Raw genomic sequence first — 16,625 nt, forward strand, 5'->3', positions numbered from 1 at the left:
TAGCTACTGTGACAGATCTGGCAATGTCCTGCAATATCTCTGGGAAATCTTACTGTATTAAGTTTAAGTATCTTTGGAGTCCATTGTATCAAATGCAAAGGTTATGTGTTATTGTAAACCTGGATGATCAGAGGACTATATTGAACAATGTGACAGACAAGAATGAAGTCAGATTAATGGGTGGGCTTGTTCTTTGAACTTGTAACTGCAGAAAAATTCCTGTGTGGGGTTTGAAGGACTGATCACCTGCCAGAGCCCTTGATGTAGTTGGGGTGATCTCTGGTGAGCTGCTTAGCATGTGTGTAGGTTCTTTCATTGTTTTTACTATATTACATACATACATACCCCCCCTCCTGTTTAGTATGTTAAGTATCCAATCGCTGCTAACCTTTTTGGTGAAAACTGAAACAAAAAAGGCATTTAACACTGCTTCTGCTGTATATTTCATTGGTTAAATGGGTTGTCACTCTGTGTCCTATGGAGGGAATAGGGTGGGTGTAGTTCTGTTATAAGCCACAACATTCCTGTGTTAACTTGCTCATGTAGCTGAATTACATTTCCTAATAAACAAAATGTAGCTCTTATATAGCACCTTTCATGCATAGATTCAAAGTGCTCTACAAAGAAGATAATAATTATTTTCTAATTTTTGCCTCTGAATTTTTAAATATTATTACTCCAATCATAATGCTTGCCTATCAAGACCTAAGTTCAGAATTCAGTGTTTCCCTTCCAAAAACTGAAGACTTTAATTTACAATCAAACTGAAATAATGTGAGGGTGTTTTCTAGAACTGATAGAAAAATAGTCAGAAAATTTTCTATGGGAAAATGCAGTTTTGTCGAAAGCAAAACGTTTAGCTGAACTGTGTCTATTTTGACAACTTCATTTTGGAGGGTGGGGAAAAAAAGGCAGGAAACATTTTGATAATGTTAAAATGGAATATTTTCAGAATGGAACATTTCAATTTTTTTGGAAAGAACTTTGTTTTGAAATATCTTTATTTTTTTTTAAATGTCAAAATTGGAATGAAACATTTTGATTTTATTGAAACAAAACTTCCTTAGAATCTAAATCGCTCACAAAATGAGTTTTTGTTTTAGTTCTGTTTTGGAATGGAATATTTTTTAAACTGGTGGTATTTTCTGCAATCGGAAAATCCAGTTCCCACCCTCCTCTACTGTCTTCTTTTTCTGTGCTGTCCTAAGTATTGTATTAATATTCCATCAACTGTTAAATTAGAAAAACAGAGCACCTTTTAATTTCTTTCCCTATTTGCTGTTGGCCTTTTAACTTGATGCTTTAATTTTTGCCATGTAATATCTTCACAGCACTGTTTCCCATCATTTATAGTTGTCCTGTGTTCTCTTGTTTTATTTGTGTACATTTTTTTAAATAAAGATGCTACATAGAGTAATTGTACAGAAATAGGGATATAATTGTAATTTCATGTGAAAGTTCACAGAACCCAGTTGGACAGCTGTTTTGGAAAAGGTATGCTCTAGTTTAGAGGGCATCACTTATGAAATAATTTGAAAAGTTGTAACCAAAATTGATTAAAAAAATCTTGTAATGCCTTTGCTGTGGGACAAAATAAATATGTCCTCACAATATCCAAGAAGAAAGAGTGTGTTTCCAAGTACAAGGCAGGTATAACAAAGTCCTTCGTTCTTGCTCTTTGGAGCAGGTAAACCCTTTTCAGCTTGCTTGTTGTTTAGGTATGTGTAAGAGAGTTCCCCTCTCATTTTCAGGATGAGTGCAGTTCAGTAAGTGCCAAAAGCTAGGACTTTGGTAATGAAATATGTATTCAGCATTCTTTTAAAAAGGTAAACGCTACAGAAAATTCATGTAACTGGTGAGCAACTATTCTGACTAGAGCCATGCATTTGTAATAATTCTAGTGCACTCTGGTACAGGCTAGAGCTTAAAATAAATTACTTTACCATTCATATTGTAGGTACGATATGTAACTGTACCTGAAGTGGACCAACGTTTTCAAAGGACTATTTACTTTGGGATTACATGAGGTCATTTTATAGTCATCTCACAAAATATATTTATAACATGCCTGTCAGACACTAGGGATGAGAAAATTCATTTTTCAGTTCCCCTCCTTCTGTCTTTCTACGTCTGGAGCCCTGCTTCCCTCCTCATTACTACTTCTTCCCCCAGAGGACAAGAGCCCTCCAGCCTCTCAGTCCTTGCCCTAGAACCCTCCTTTCCTTTCCATTATATCCTGTCCCACTGTTGACAGCCTTGTGCTTATTACCATTTACCTCACCTCACAGAAATTATCTGGCTCCTACAGTTTCCTCTTCAGTCCTGCTTGACTTCATGACATGACCAACCTACCAGGTGCTTGATCCTTGGCTTGAGATACGAGGCAGGAACAAGTAGCAAGGAGACATACATCATGTTGGGAATGCTGCTCAGGGGGATATGAGTTTAATGACTTGCTCCATTTTGAAATCACAAACCAGCTATTCCCCCAAGTAGCCATAAACCCTTTCTTGTGCTTTTGGGTATAGTGGCCTCAGTCGCTGGGTAATCCACTGGAATCACCTGGGATTGGAGAATCTAGTTGTGTTAAAATCTTAATGCCTTGTTATGTTACCTTAATATTTTATTACATAATTCTCTCTTAATGGAAAGAGAACAGGGCGCGCAACTCCCATTGCTCAATTATTTTTTAATATCCCCCTATCACTGTGGTATCTTCTCACTGACAAATTTATCCTTTTCATCTCTCTTTTCACTGAAATATGTTGTTTTTTCTTTAACGTATGCTCATCAGCAATATTTTATTAAATACTTTTGTATCCTTTAGTTTATCTTTTGAAATGGGATGAGACAAAGACCTGCATATTCACACCTGTAAAAATCCTTTATAAAAATTACTTATAGCATTAACACAAAGGATAACATAATAAAAATAACATATAACAAGTAAAAACAAGCGCAATACTCACAGGTAGAATTTCCCTGTGTATCTCATAGATAACAACTTCTCTTATAAAGTGTCTGGACACGGTCTTAAGACTTAATATAGTTCTCAAGTCGTCTGAGTCCCTGTTCTGGGTTGAAAGCATCAGTTGTTCAGAGAACTTTAAAAAAAAAAACAATATCCAGTATAAAGCAATGTAGGTCTTATTGATGAAAATGTACAGAGCAGGGGTTCTTAAAATCTTTTAAGGTGTAGAAGGAGATTTTCTAAGGCACAAGTACCAGCTGACTTCGAATGAGAGTTTGGTGCTTAATTACTATTTGTGCCCTGGAACATCTCTCCTATAGTCCACACTAGTCATAGACTGTGTCTTGTGGACATCTCCGTCCCCCCATCTGCAATTGCACAGACCACCTCTTATGCAGAATTTGCTACCTCCCTTCCCAGTTATGATTGCATAACATACCTGCGGCAACTGCAGCAATTAGCTTATCTTACAGTTAAAAAGGAAAAGTGTATATATTTTAGCTGTCTTTAAAGTGATTAACTTTTTTTTCCAAAAAGAACCACTCACTTCATCACATTGGCTGCTCTAACTTGTCATTTTATCTTTCCCTTCCTATGCACCCGCTATCTTTTGCACCCGCTTTCCAACTTCTCTGGCAGATTTTTCTCTGCTGTCAGTCTCCTTCCTTTCTCTTTTCCCTTTCTCATGTTTCCTTGTCACAAGGTTCTCATCTGTCCCTGCTTCCCTGGACACTTCTTTCCTGTTGCTGACCAGCAGCTGCAGTCCCTGAGTGCAGCTTCAATTTTCTCTTCTATTGTGTAACAATAACTCTTTGTAGAGACAAATGTACTGTAACTACTGCAAAGGTTGAACCTTTATTGTTTCCTCCTCTTTGGTTTTCTGTTAGGTGGTGAGCCTTGCAGCTTTCTTTGGGGAAGAGAAAATATAGCCCAAAAATGGCACGCTCTCATATCAGATACAAGGGAATAATCCAGACCTATTTCATGCCTCTTCTAAACAAACAAACAATGTTCTCCATTTTCTTTATAAATGGGTGTATTGTGACTTTAAAATCTGACTGATTCAATGAAAAAAATTACCTTCAGCTTCCCTAGCAGTCTGAATAATCTTGTTGCACCCACGTATTAAGTGATTTGACAGTAATATTGTAAAATGTAGCTCCATTCACTCCAGTAAACTATTTTTCGTAGGGATTTTTTTGGCATCCAGTGCCAAAGGAAAAGGCAATGAATAGGAATCAAGGGCCTGAGATAATTTCCTCACATAAGCATTTCCTGTTTCACAGTGCTTGATGTGGGGGTTCTCAGAATTCCAGGTTTCACATAGTTTTGCCCTTCATTTTATTTCCAGTTGGGTCTCCTCCTCTCCCTCTACCCCTTGAATTTAACTTGGTGAGATGCCAATATTTGGTGATGGGATGGGGTAGGGAAGAGACATGATTTGAGCCAGAAGTTGGTTTGTGTGAGAGAGAGGGAGGAAGTGTGTAAAAATGAGAAGAGGGGAAGGAATGCAAGGCCAGTTGATGGCAGCAGTTTGAGAAGACAGGCCAAACACCATGCAGCGGCTTTGCTGTACTAGTCTCCCCAGTCCTGCATTACACAGACAGAGGCTAAACTTTTTGGCTTTCACATTATTGTTTTGGGCAACCACTTCAAAGCGGAGCTTTTTGCCTGGCCAAAAGCCTATTTTTCACTTACTCCAAGGAGAAACAGAAACCTGGTGATTAGATCTCTCCCTTCAAATTTCAGTGCCAAGGAATAAACCAGCTGTTGTAAAGAAATGGACCTTAGTCTTCTGTTTCAACAGCAAAAAGAACCACATCAGACTTGAGTGGTTCAGATTTGGAACCCCACAATAGAGTTAAATTTAAAATGATTGTCAGATTTATTTTTTAAGAACTTAAAGGATTTGTGAGTTGAAGCCTATAATGTGTTGACTCGTGTAATTTTTTCCCCTTATGTGGTAGGCAGGAAAGTTGTCCTGTAGGCAGCAGCTCTAAAAAAATGTTTGTCGAGGAGAGAGTAACAATTGTACTGATGAGATGCAAAAGGAATTGCACCACAATTAGCAATAAGCATTTAACAAGGATCCAACTACTTACCAGTCAGGTGTTTGACTAACTACCTGTCATATACTGTAGATTTTATGAATAATGGTGCAAGGAAAAAAGTTCTCTCTCATATTAATTTATATTAAGGTGGATTCTGTTCTCATTTACAGCAGTTTTGCACCTACATCATCATAGATGTCAGTGGATTTACTGTTGTTTTTCACCACTGTGAGAGGAGAATCAGGCTTATTTTAGTTTACTCACACTTACCCTCCAATTGTCTTTAGATCAGTGGTTCCCAACCTGTGGTTCGGAGGCCAAAAGTGACCCACGGGGGCTTTCAAAGTGGCCCGTGATTCCCCTTCTTCTGGCTGCAGAAGGGAGCCACTGCCTAAGGACCTAGGTGGGGCGCGTTTCCGCGAGGTTAAATGACTGGTGCAGATTCTTTTCTGCAGCCAAGGGGACGGGATATCAGCACTCCCCTCCCCCAGCTGTAGCAGGGAGCATGACAAAGTGCTCTGCCTGGGACCCTAGGTGCTGGGGTCCCTGCTGGAGCCAGAAGGAGGGGAGCACTGATCTCCCATCCACCTAGCTGCAGAATGGAGCCACTGCCTAGGGACCCAGGTGGAGTGCACAGGGCTACAGGATGCATGCAGTTTCCCTGCTGCAGCCAGGGAGACGGGAGATCAGCAAGGAGGCAGTCTCCTCACTGAACTCCTTCTGTCTGGCTGAGGTGGGGGGTGGCCTGGTGGTGGAGACTGGTTGCCCTGCAGGGTTGTAAAAATGATATCTGTGGCCCTTGAGGTAAAAAGGTTGGGAACCACTGGTTTAGCGCATTCTGCGTTCAAGTCCCTTTCCCATTTAGCCTTTGCCTTCCATCTATATTTGTTAAGTACTGATGGTAACTCCTTATTAAAGCGTAGGATGGGCCTGTTACTAATCTTTCACTGCAGTGCATTGATATGCAGCTGATAGGCATGAAGAATAGTGTCTCCCAGACATCCAGATTGAATTGCAAATGACCTAGAACAGAAGAGCTTCACTTCATAACTTCTGTCAAGATAACCATGCAGAACAAAGCAGATTGTTCTTGGAATCAGTATTTATGATGATGTGTAAGCAGCACTAAAATAGAAAAAATCGTTCCCAGACACAAGCTTAATGGCAACGTATTATATGTTTTCTTTCCCACAATTACAGAGTCTTGTCGTAGGAGGCTTTGTGCCTTCCACAAATGTGGTTCTCTACCTGGTGTTTTTATCTGGCACTGGAGTACTTGGCTTTTCTGCAGTTGGGTATGACTGTTCCTAGTACATTTGAACAAGCAGATGTCTTAAATGTACTTGGTAAAATCTGAGCCCCACACCTGATACAGGCCCTTGTCTTCCATAGTGAACAAAGCAAAGAGAACCTGGGGACACAGATAACTGAGACAGTCAATTATTCCTTCCTGGAGGGCAGCCTGCCAGCTTCCTGAAACATATAACCTGCAAACTATCATGCTGTCTCCAGTCTTGGCTGCTGAGCAAGGTTATTTCTCAGGATGTGGTAATAGGCTGAGCCACACTGCTCTTGAATGTTGCATAATCCAAAGCCCTGCCCATTGGGATTCAGACTAGGTTATGGTAGAGAGGCAGATTCGGCAGCCCTGATGGCTCTCTCTCATTGTGGTGGGTGAAAGAGAAACATCTGTGCTGATTTTATTCGATTTCTTGAAAGGCTTTGATGGAACTAACCATGAGATTAATAATGTCTATGAGACCTGTTGGGTCTGTGGAGTTGCACTGAACTTGCTGTGCCTCATTCCCACTAGATATATCTTGAAGGGTGGTGATTGGCTGCGTCTCTTCTCCCTCTCAAAAACTCTGGCTTTTAGACCTGTACAGGACTTGGTCCTGAGGCCCCCTTCCCCCTTTTAAAATGTCTGTTAAACCATTATGGACACCGTGAGATGACATATGCTTCAGTACCACTGACACAGCTCTGCATGTGATTTTCATTGAATGCGGGCATTACTGTACACCAGCACCCAATACCTGAGCAAGTTAGGTCCCTGGATGCCAGCAGACACTATCTGAAACTTAACTGAGACAGAACTGAAGTGATGCTAATAGCAAAAGGGAAACTCTATGAGGAGTTATTAGGAACAGTGACCATTTTCCACTGAAGGCCTCTGCCTTATGATGGTCAAGGTGAAGGGGTTCTTCTGGACTCCTCTCAGCTCTGAACCCCAAAGGAGCAGTAAAAGCCCAAATTATATTCTTCCACCTTTGTCTACCCAGCAGACTTGAGCCCTCTCTTCTTAAATGAGGAACTAGCAACAATGGACTCTGCATTCTTCACTTTCAGGATGATCTACTGTACCATGCTTTTTCTGGTGCGAAACGTGGGGGCCACTTGGAAATTTCATGTGGCCACACAGCTCAAGATGCTTACTAAGCAGCACACAATTAAAGAGCACTGTTGCTTTGGGCTGTCCACTGACTCCCTTTCCAATACTGAATGAGGCTCTGGTGTGAATATTCAAAACCCTTGTTGGACCAGGACTTTGCTATCTCAGTGCAAAACCTTCCTCAGCAGCTGCAACTGCAAAAATTCTGAAACAGACCAAGCCAATGGCGAAACTCAGGGAAGATGGGGGCTGGACATTCTGTTCCCAGCCTCCATTCAAGGAATCCCCTAGCACTGGCAATCAGAATAAGCCCGAGCCTGGCTATTTGTAGGGTACAGTGCGAGATGCTTTTGTTTGCCCAAGCCTTCTTGCAGTAGTGACAGTGACAGACTGCTTGGCTATACATCCCCAGGAAACAAGCAAGCTGGAGAAGCACTGGTGGACAGCAGCAAATCAACAGAGGAATGGATTATGGTTGTTTGCTTTTAAAAGGCCCGGATTCTATGAATCTGAGCGATCATCTCTCTTCCCCGTGCTATACAGCTGCAGCCACAATCAGCAGAGATGCTTGAGCTGGGCCTCTTCTGTCTAAGAATGGGAGCTGCTGGCAGGGCTTCTCAACATTGCAACTCGCTGCTTCCCAGTTCCTATCTGAAATAGCCCAAATCTGTTGATCTTTAGGGCGTGCTGCAAACATCTTCTATTGCCCTGGCTTTTTGTGGTGGGGAAGAATTTTATGTGGGTAATAAATGGTGTGGGAGTCGGGTGTCAATTTAAAAAAAACCTTGACCTTTGTTGGTTAAGGGGCATGACTGAGGATGTAGGAAATATTGTCAGTAGTTTGTATAGCCCTGGCGAGGTGCTCTTTGATTTGTTGTTAAAATAAAATGTTGTATAGATGGCATCTTGGTACCTTGGTGATGGGAATCTTATAAATATGATGCATGAGCTGGAGATATGACCTTAGAATATGTAAGTCAGATCTCATTGCAGTAACACCAACGTGTCTTTGGTCATGTGTAGACATCAGGTGGCTGAAGGATAATTGAACAAACAGAGCTTGTTCTGCGCAGAGCTGCTCCTGAATGCAAAACCTAGGAAACCTTTTGAATAAGTTGCAAGCTCCTAATAAAACGACCTAGAGTTTTGCATATACTTTTAGTAGGGAAGCAACATTTTCCAGGACTGAATTTGGAGAAGGTTGTGAATTCTTAATAGAAGGCCCTTGGTTATGAACTTCATTCCCAGCAGTTTCATGAAAGCCAGGGTCTTGCTTCATTTTTAGTTTTTTTGTTCAGGGTATTTACTAGGTACATTGTACTCCCCGGTAATTGGTGCCTCTGCCTAGTTATCACCTCAAACTGGTCTCATTTCAGAAGTGGTATTGGATATCACCAGGAGAAGAGCATTCTCTACTGTTTTAGGAAAAACAAGGTTACTTACCAGTAACTGATGTTCTTCGAGATGTGTTGCTCATATCCATTCCACTATAGGTGAGTGCATGCCTCCGTGCAGAGTTCCTGGAACTTTTTTCCCTTAGCAGATCCCGTATGGCCGGCTCCGGTGCCCCCTGGAGTCCCACACACATGCCACGGTATATGAGGTACTGCCGGCCCTACGCCCCCTCAGTCCCTTCTTTCTGCCAACTCCAGCAGCAGGGATGGGGGGTAGGCTGTGGAATGGACATGAACAACACATCTCGAAGAACATCAGTTACTGGTAAGTAACCTTGTTTTCTTCTTCGAGTGCTTGCTCATGTCCATTCCACTATAGGTGACTAACAAGCCATACCTTGAAGGTGGGTAGGAGTTACCGGTGAGCTGCCCTCAGCACCGCTCTGCTGAATCCCGCGTCCTCTCTCACTTGCTGGACGATGGCATAGTGGGACGTGAAGGTATGCACCGATGCCGGGTGACAGCTTTGCAGATATCCTGCAGGGGCACCTCCAGGAAGGCTGTAGATGAGGCTTGAGCTCTGGTTGAGTGCGCTGTGATGGTTCCCGGAGGCGCCAACCTTGCCTGCTCGTAGCAGAACTTGATGCACGATGTAATCCACGAGGAGATGCACTGGGTGGAGACAGGTGAGCCATTGATCCGGTCAGCCACTGCAATGAAGAGCTGCATTGATTTCCGGAACAGCTTTGTACACTCGATGTAGAAGGCCAGGGCTCGTCTCACGTCCAGCGAATGCCAACTCCTCTCCTCCTCCGAACTATGAGGTTTGGGAAAAAACACGGGAAGAAAAATATCTTGGTTACAATGAAATTGGGAAACCATCTTGGGCAGGAAGGCTGGATGCGGCCCCAATCGAACCTTATCCTTATAGAATACTGTATAAGGGAGCTCCGAGGTCAAGGCCCTAATCTCGGAGACCCTCCTAGCTGAGGTAATGGCCATCAGGCCGGAGCGATGAGTATAACGTCCGCCCTGTCCCTCTTTATTTTCAACAGGACCTTGGGCAGGAGCAGAATGGGCGGGAACACATACATGAGGGTCCCTGTCCAGTCCATAAGGAATGCGTCAGAAATCAACCGAGTCTCACGACCCTGGAGCGAGCAGAACCTCTGGCACTTGGTGTTCCAGGCTGACATGAATAGGTCCAGTTGGGGAACACCCCACTTCTGGAAGATCATAGCCACCACCTTTGGGTGCAACAACTAGTCGTGGCGGGGTAGAAATGACCTGCTGAGGCGATCTGCCTCATCATTCCTCGCTCCTGGGAGGTGAGAGGCAGTCAAGTGGAAATCGTGCCTCACGGCAAAGTCCCACAGCTGGATAGCTTCCTCGCAGAGGGCCAAGGAGTGCTCCCCCCTGCCTCTTTATGTAAAACATGGCTGCGGTGTTGTCCGTCAGCACCTGCACCACTTTGCCTATCAGGAATCAGAGGAACACCTTGCACGCTAGGTGAATGGCCCTCAGCAACTTCACGTTGAGTGCAGGCTCCTCTCCTCCCCCAACCAGAGCCCCTGAGTGCCTAGGTTGGCGCTGATGTGGGCTCCCCGTCCTACATTCGAAGCGTCGGAAATTAGGGCAACTAACGGGACCAGTTCCCTGAATGGCACGCCCTTCATCACTGCTCTAGGAGTCCGCCGGCAGTTTAAGGAGGCTATGACTGGCAGGAGAACTGTGACCACCCGGTCCAGTGGGTGTCTGCTTGGCACCTATATCAAGGCCAACCACACCTGAAGCGGTCTGAGCCTCAGGCAAGCTAGTCTCACTACATACATGCAGGCCGCCATGTGGCCTAACAGCTCTGGGCAGTGCCTGGCTGTTGTCATGAGGCATCAATGCAGCTGGGAGATGATAGAGACCATCGTCTCAAAATGTGACTGAGGCAGGAAGGCTCTGGCCTTGGAAGCGTCCATGGTTGCCCCAATGAATTATATATGTTGCACTGGGGTTAGTGTGGACTTCTGCTCATTTATGAGCAGTCCCAGCCTGCTGCACATGGAGCAAGTGAGGGACTTGGAACCTGGATCTGCCCTTGATCAGCCAATCATCCTTTGTTTCAGGTGGGCAGCCACTACCACCATGCATTTGGTGAACACCCTTGGAGCTGAAGATAGGCCAAAGGGTAGGGCTGTAAACTGGTAGTGGGAGCCAGCCACCATGAAATGGGGAAAACTCCTGTGGCTGGGGAGGATAGACACATGATAGTATGCGTCCTTGAGGTCGAGGGTGGCATACCAGTCTCCTGGATCCAGGGAAGGGATTATGGAGGCTAGGGAGACCATGCGAAACCTGAGTTGTTTGACATATTTGTTTAGACCAGTGGTTCTCAACCAGTGGTACGCGTACCACCGGTGGTACGCGGAAGAAGGCTGGGCGGTATGCGAGGCATACCGCGCTGCCGAATGCGCCGCAGCCGGAAGGGCCCTCCCACCCACCCTTGCGAAACTCTGCTGCCAAAAAGGGGAAACAGCGGAAGGGTTTTGGCGCAGGGCAGTGTTCCCGGCATGGAGCCCGGTGCACAACTCCGCTGCCGCCGAAAGTCGCGGCCCGCCGCCACCGCGAAACCCCGCCACAAGTCCCGGCCCGCTGCGAAACCCCGCCGCCGCCGAAAGTCCCCTCCCCCCTTTTTTCCCAAGTGGTATTTGGGTCAGGTACAGTCAGGTCAAGTGGTACTTGACCTGACTGTACCTGACCCGAGTGGTACTCGGGGGGGAAAAAAGGGTTGAGGACCGCTGGTTTAGACGATGCAGGTCTAATATGGGTCTCAGATCCCCTTTCGCCTTGGGGATGAGGAATTACCTCAAATAGAACCCATTCCCACTTCTGCCTTAAGGGACCATTTCCACCACTCCTATGTTGAGGAGGGTGTCCACTTCCTGCAAGAGGAGTTGCTTGTGAGAGGGGTCCCTGAAGAGGGATGTAGGCGGAGGGTTGTTGGGGGCGGGCGGGTTGATGTAAACGGTAGGGCATAACCCCCTGAGACTATCCCAAGGACCCAACGGTCCAATGTGATCTTTGCCCATTCGGGATAGAAGGGCTTTAACCTGTTTAGGAAGGGGTGGGGCAGATCCTGGAGAGCAATAGGGGTGCCACCCTCAGGCGCACAATCAAAACTGCCTCCTCCGATTGCCCGACCCCCTGGGGGGCCCCTGCTGGGGGACTGAGGATGAGCTGGGGGACTGATTTCTCCTTCTAAACCCCCTGTTCCTGCCCCTATTTCTATAGGGTTGAAAGGGTCTAAGTGGAGGCCTAGGCTGTTGCTGCTCCTGAGGCCGTGACTGATGCCTGGAAAACTGGGGCGTGTACAGGCCCAGGGAGCAAAGCATGGCCCTGGAGTCCTTCAGACTGTGCAGCTTCGTATCAATCTGGTCTGGGCCGACCCATCAAAGGGGAGGTCCTGAATCTATTGCTGCACCTCCTGGGACAGGCCCGAAGACTGCAGCCACGAGCACCTTCTCATGGCAATGGCAGAGGCTATGGCCCTACCTACCAAGTCAGCAGCATCACAGGACGTCTCAAGCACTGCCCTAGCCACAGTGGCTCCTTCCTCCACGATGGTGCTAAAGTCTGCAGCCTGGTCCTGGGGCAGGGCCTCAGCGAACCACCTGAGTGAGTCCCACAAGTTAAAATTGTATCTACCCAGGAGGGCCTGATGGTTGGCAATCCTGAACTGCAGGGCTGCCGTGGAATAAATCTTTCTCCCAAACAAATCCAGCTTTTTGTTATCTTTGTTTTTGGGAGTGGAACCTGGCTGACCTTGCTTGTCCCACTGGTTGGCTGTGTCTACTACCAGGGTTCCCAGGGCAGGGTGAGTGAACAGATACTCAAACCCTTCGGCTGGGACATAGTACTTTTTCTTGGGCACCTTTGATGTAGGGGCGACCGAGGAAGGGGTTTGCCATAGGGCCTTAATGATTTTGAGGACCCTTTCGTGGACTGGTAGGGCTATTCTTGCTGGGGCAGCTGCTGCCAGCACATTAAAGAGGCTATCATTGGCCTCTTCTACCTCCTTTACCTCCAGCCCCAAGTTGGAGGCCACCCTCTTGAGCAGCTCCTGATGCGCCCTGAAATCCTCCAGTGGCGCCATGGGGTCCCAGAAGACTGCCTCGTCCGGTGAGGAGAAAGAGGACTGCTTAGGCACCATTGTTGCGGCCATTGACCCTGGGACCACCCAGGGGCTGACTGTGCCACAGGCTGTGATGCTTTGTGGGGGCGTCAGCTGTCCCGACGACTGTCCCCAATCCCCGGGAGACCCCGAGCCACTGGACCGGCAGTGCCGTGCACGTCCTCTGTCCCAGGCACCCTTCTGTGCGGGGGACTGCCCTCTCAACGCCTCTGACCTGGAGGATGACGACGACCGAGCGGTGCCTTCGAGCGGAGGTATGCTCTGAAGAGCTAGAGGTACCGGAGCATTGTCTTGGCACCGATGACTTCTGGCACCGCTTGCCCCTCGGTCAGCGAGACCGGCGCTGCTCTTCACTCCACGGTGCCGAGCCGGACTCCAGTGACCGAGTTGCACGTCGTGGACTGCGCGGTGCTGGGTCCTCCGACGGTGACTGGGTTCTGCGCCGCCTTGGTGCGGGCGAACTCCTCGGTGCCGCATCCTCCAACGGTGACCGGGTCTGTGCCACCTCGGAGCGGGCGAACTCCTCGGTGCTGGGGATCTGGAGTGGGAGCTGTCCGCGCGCCGCCTGGCAGACCTTGACCGGTGCCGCCTCCGGTGCCGGGGATCGACGTCGGTGCCAAGAGGGAGATTCCTCGTCCTGAGTTGAAGCAGGCTGGCTCGACAACACCGACCTGGAGCGACTGTTGGGGGAACATCCTCGCTCTACACCCGGTGGCCATCTGGCGGGAGATCTTCCTCCCCATATGAGAGATCTCCACTGCCCTTTGGGGGGACCCAATGCGGGTCTGCCCCCGGACACCGGCCCCTTCTCCCTCGGCGGGGAAGGGGGGGCGGAGGCAAGGCCAACAAGGCTCTTGCCACCTGAAAAGCCTCCGGTCTCGACGACGTCGGCAGGGGCACTCTCCCACTCCCAGGAGTTGGGGGAGGCTCCCTGCTTGGAGATGCAGGCACCGGAGAAGACTTGACGGACTGGGTTTGGTGCATCTCCGTACTTGACCTTGCCAGTACCGACGGCGCAGGGGAGTGTCCGCGCTCTGCATGCTGCTGCTTCCTCTTCGGCACCGGTGATGTTGCTCAGTGCCAAGTTGAGGCCGATGCCGGCGGTGCACTCTGCACCGAGGTCACGCTCGGTGCCGAGGTGGAGCGGGCCTGCTCAGACGCCAGGCGGAGCGCTGCATCCATGAGCAGGGCTTTTAACCGGATCTCTCGGTCCTTCTGAGTCCACGGTTTAAAAGCCCTGCAGATCTTGCACTTATCTTTTCTGGGCTCTTCCTCCAAGCACTCAAGGCACCGATCATGGGGGTCGCTGAGCAGGAAGGCCTTCTCGCAGGAGGCACATGGCTTGAATCCCGGGGACCAGGGCATAGCCTGGCCTCTCTAAGTCCCCGCAGGGATTTGCTTTCTCTGTAACTACTGTTAACAACACTCAACAACTACTTAAAACTAACTTAGAATAACAAACAAGTTCAAAGAAGGGGAATCGTACTTGCTGAGAGCAAAGCTAGTTCCAGCAACTATCACGGGTGGAAAGAAGGAACTGAGGGGGCGTAGGGCTGGCAGCACCTCATATACAACAACATGTGCGTGGGACTCCAGGAGGCACCAGAGCCGGCCCTACAGGATCTGCTAAGGGAGAAAAAAGTTGTGGGTAACCATGCACGGAGGCGTGCGCACACCTATAGTGAAATGAACATGAGCAAGCACTCGAAGAAGAATACTGTATTCTCTTAACCAGAGCTACATGAACAATTTGCAGCGAACATTTTAATCAGAAAATGTAGCCCTTTTTACTGGGTTGAGTGACTGTTTTGTGCATACAGATATCAGTCTGTGATAGTTTGAACAGTTTGCTCCTAGTATTCTGTATTCACATTGTGTGTTAGGTGACCAAAGTCTGAATTGGTATTGTTTCCATTCCTTGATTGGATGACCTAACCTCTTATAAACTACTCGGCTTGCCCAGAATAATTTTAGTTCAGCCTCAAAATAAACTTCATTTTATAATTAAAAGAAAATCTTGACTACTGGGCTGAAGAAACAAAACTTTGCTTGAAGCAATTTTTATGAAAAGCAACTAAGAGCTGAGAACACTGTCAGAAATTCTCTTTGGAAGTCAGAAAATCAAGAATATCCTTTCTATCTACACTACAGATTTAAAAACAAAATAGGTGAAGTCATGCCAGGACACCATGGTAATGGGTGCCTTTGAAAACCTTGGATGTACATATTACACTGGCCCCTGTATCTGGGAGTCTTTGCCTTGTTCAGCATAATTTATTGTCAGCAGTTTATGAAGAGATTTAGATGCTTTTTGCTGTTAGGGCATTTAATCTCAATGGCTCCAAGGTAACAATTTTCATGTTAATGATACTTCATTAATGATCAAAAAGGCACCATTAAAAAAGGTCATTTCATTCCACTGTAGAGTGTTGTGTTGGTCTCAGTGATTTGACTCTCCTGGAAAGTAATTCATTTAAATAAATGGGAGCTCTCCTTTCTGTGTTTGGTCAATGTTTATAGATTCTGATGCATAGTACTGAAGATGTGCACAGGAGATATTAAACAAAAAATCAGTATGCTCCAAGGGAATAAGGTTGGACAGTATTTGTTTTTTTGTTTATCTTATCTATACCACTATAGTGTTCATTTCCACCCTGAAGGCATGTGACCAATTTAGAACAGCATAATTTTTCTTTTTTTTGTTTTGTTTTATTGTTGACTGATTTCAGTCTGTATTTCACACTCTTACTCCATTACTACAATATTTGGAAAGATCAATAGTGTTAATTAAAAAATAAACAGTCAAGTGTGTATTGTGACTAGCCTAAGCTGAGATTGACTGATCACATTAGTGAATCAATTTTTAAGTAAGGATGGACTGTCCTTGAGCCGTATGTTAGCCACAAACTACTTACTTCAACATCAGGTGTGCATGTCTGTGTCAACCATTTTCTCTTGCAAGTATGTGTAACCCTTCTGCCAGACTGAGTCGGCAGCAGCAAGGGCCGGGTTCTATGTCTAAGGGTCCCTGTCAATGATACAACACCAAACTCGCTCGAGCCCCCACCCAGTCACCTGGGAAATCACACACTATCCCCTGAGCACCCCTAAAGGGCAATACTTCCCCTCTCGCAAGCACAGAGTGTGAGTGTAAAAAGAAACCTCTTAATAGCAAAAGAGAGGTAACATAGCACTGGTTTGGGGAAACAGTGCTAACAGCATTCATGAACTTAATGAGCCAAACCCATCTCAGAGTACGGGGCGTGTCCTTCACCTCTCCCTTCCTTCTTTCCCCTGTACTGACAGTTGTAGTTGCAATGTCCACCTCTTGGGTGTGGCTCAACCCCCAATGTTGCTCCTGTCTGACACAGGCTTGATGAGGCCCCCTCTGCTGCCATCTCCTACCGACGCTGACTGTGCCAGCCCCTCTGCCGGCCTGACTGGGCTGGCACCAACCATGCCGGCCTCCCACCGGAGTTGCCTGTTGCTCACTCAGCTCTGTTAGTTGTCAGGCAAGGTTTCCCAGATCCTCTACTGGTTCAGCTCTTGGTGGATTTCAGCTCATGAGTAAACCTTCTGCTGCCATACAGGCAATGTCCCTGCTTTCAAGAAACAAAAGCCTCCAAGAGGAGTC

Source organism: Emydura macquarii, unplaced genomic scaffold, assembly GCF_026122565.2.
Source record: "Emydura macquarii macquarii isolate MOO-44397 ecotype Brisbane River unplaced genomic scaffold, CSIRO-AGI_Emac_v2 contig_2636, whole genome shotgun sequence".
In the NCBI taxonomy this organism is placed as follows: domain Eukaryota; kingdom Metazoa; phylum Chordata; order Testudines; family Chelidae; genus Emydura; species Emydura macquarii.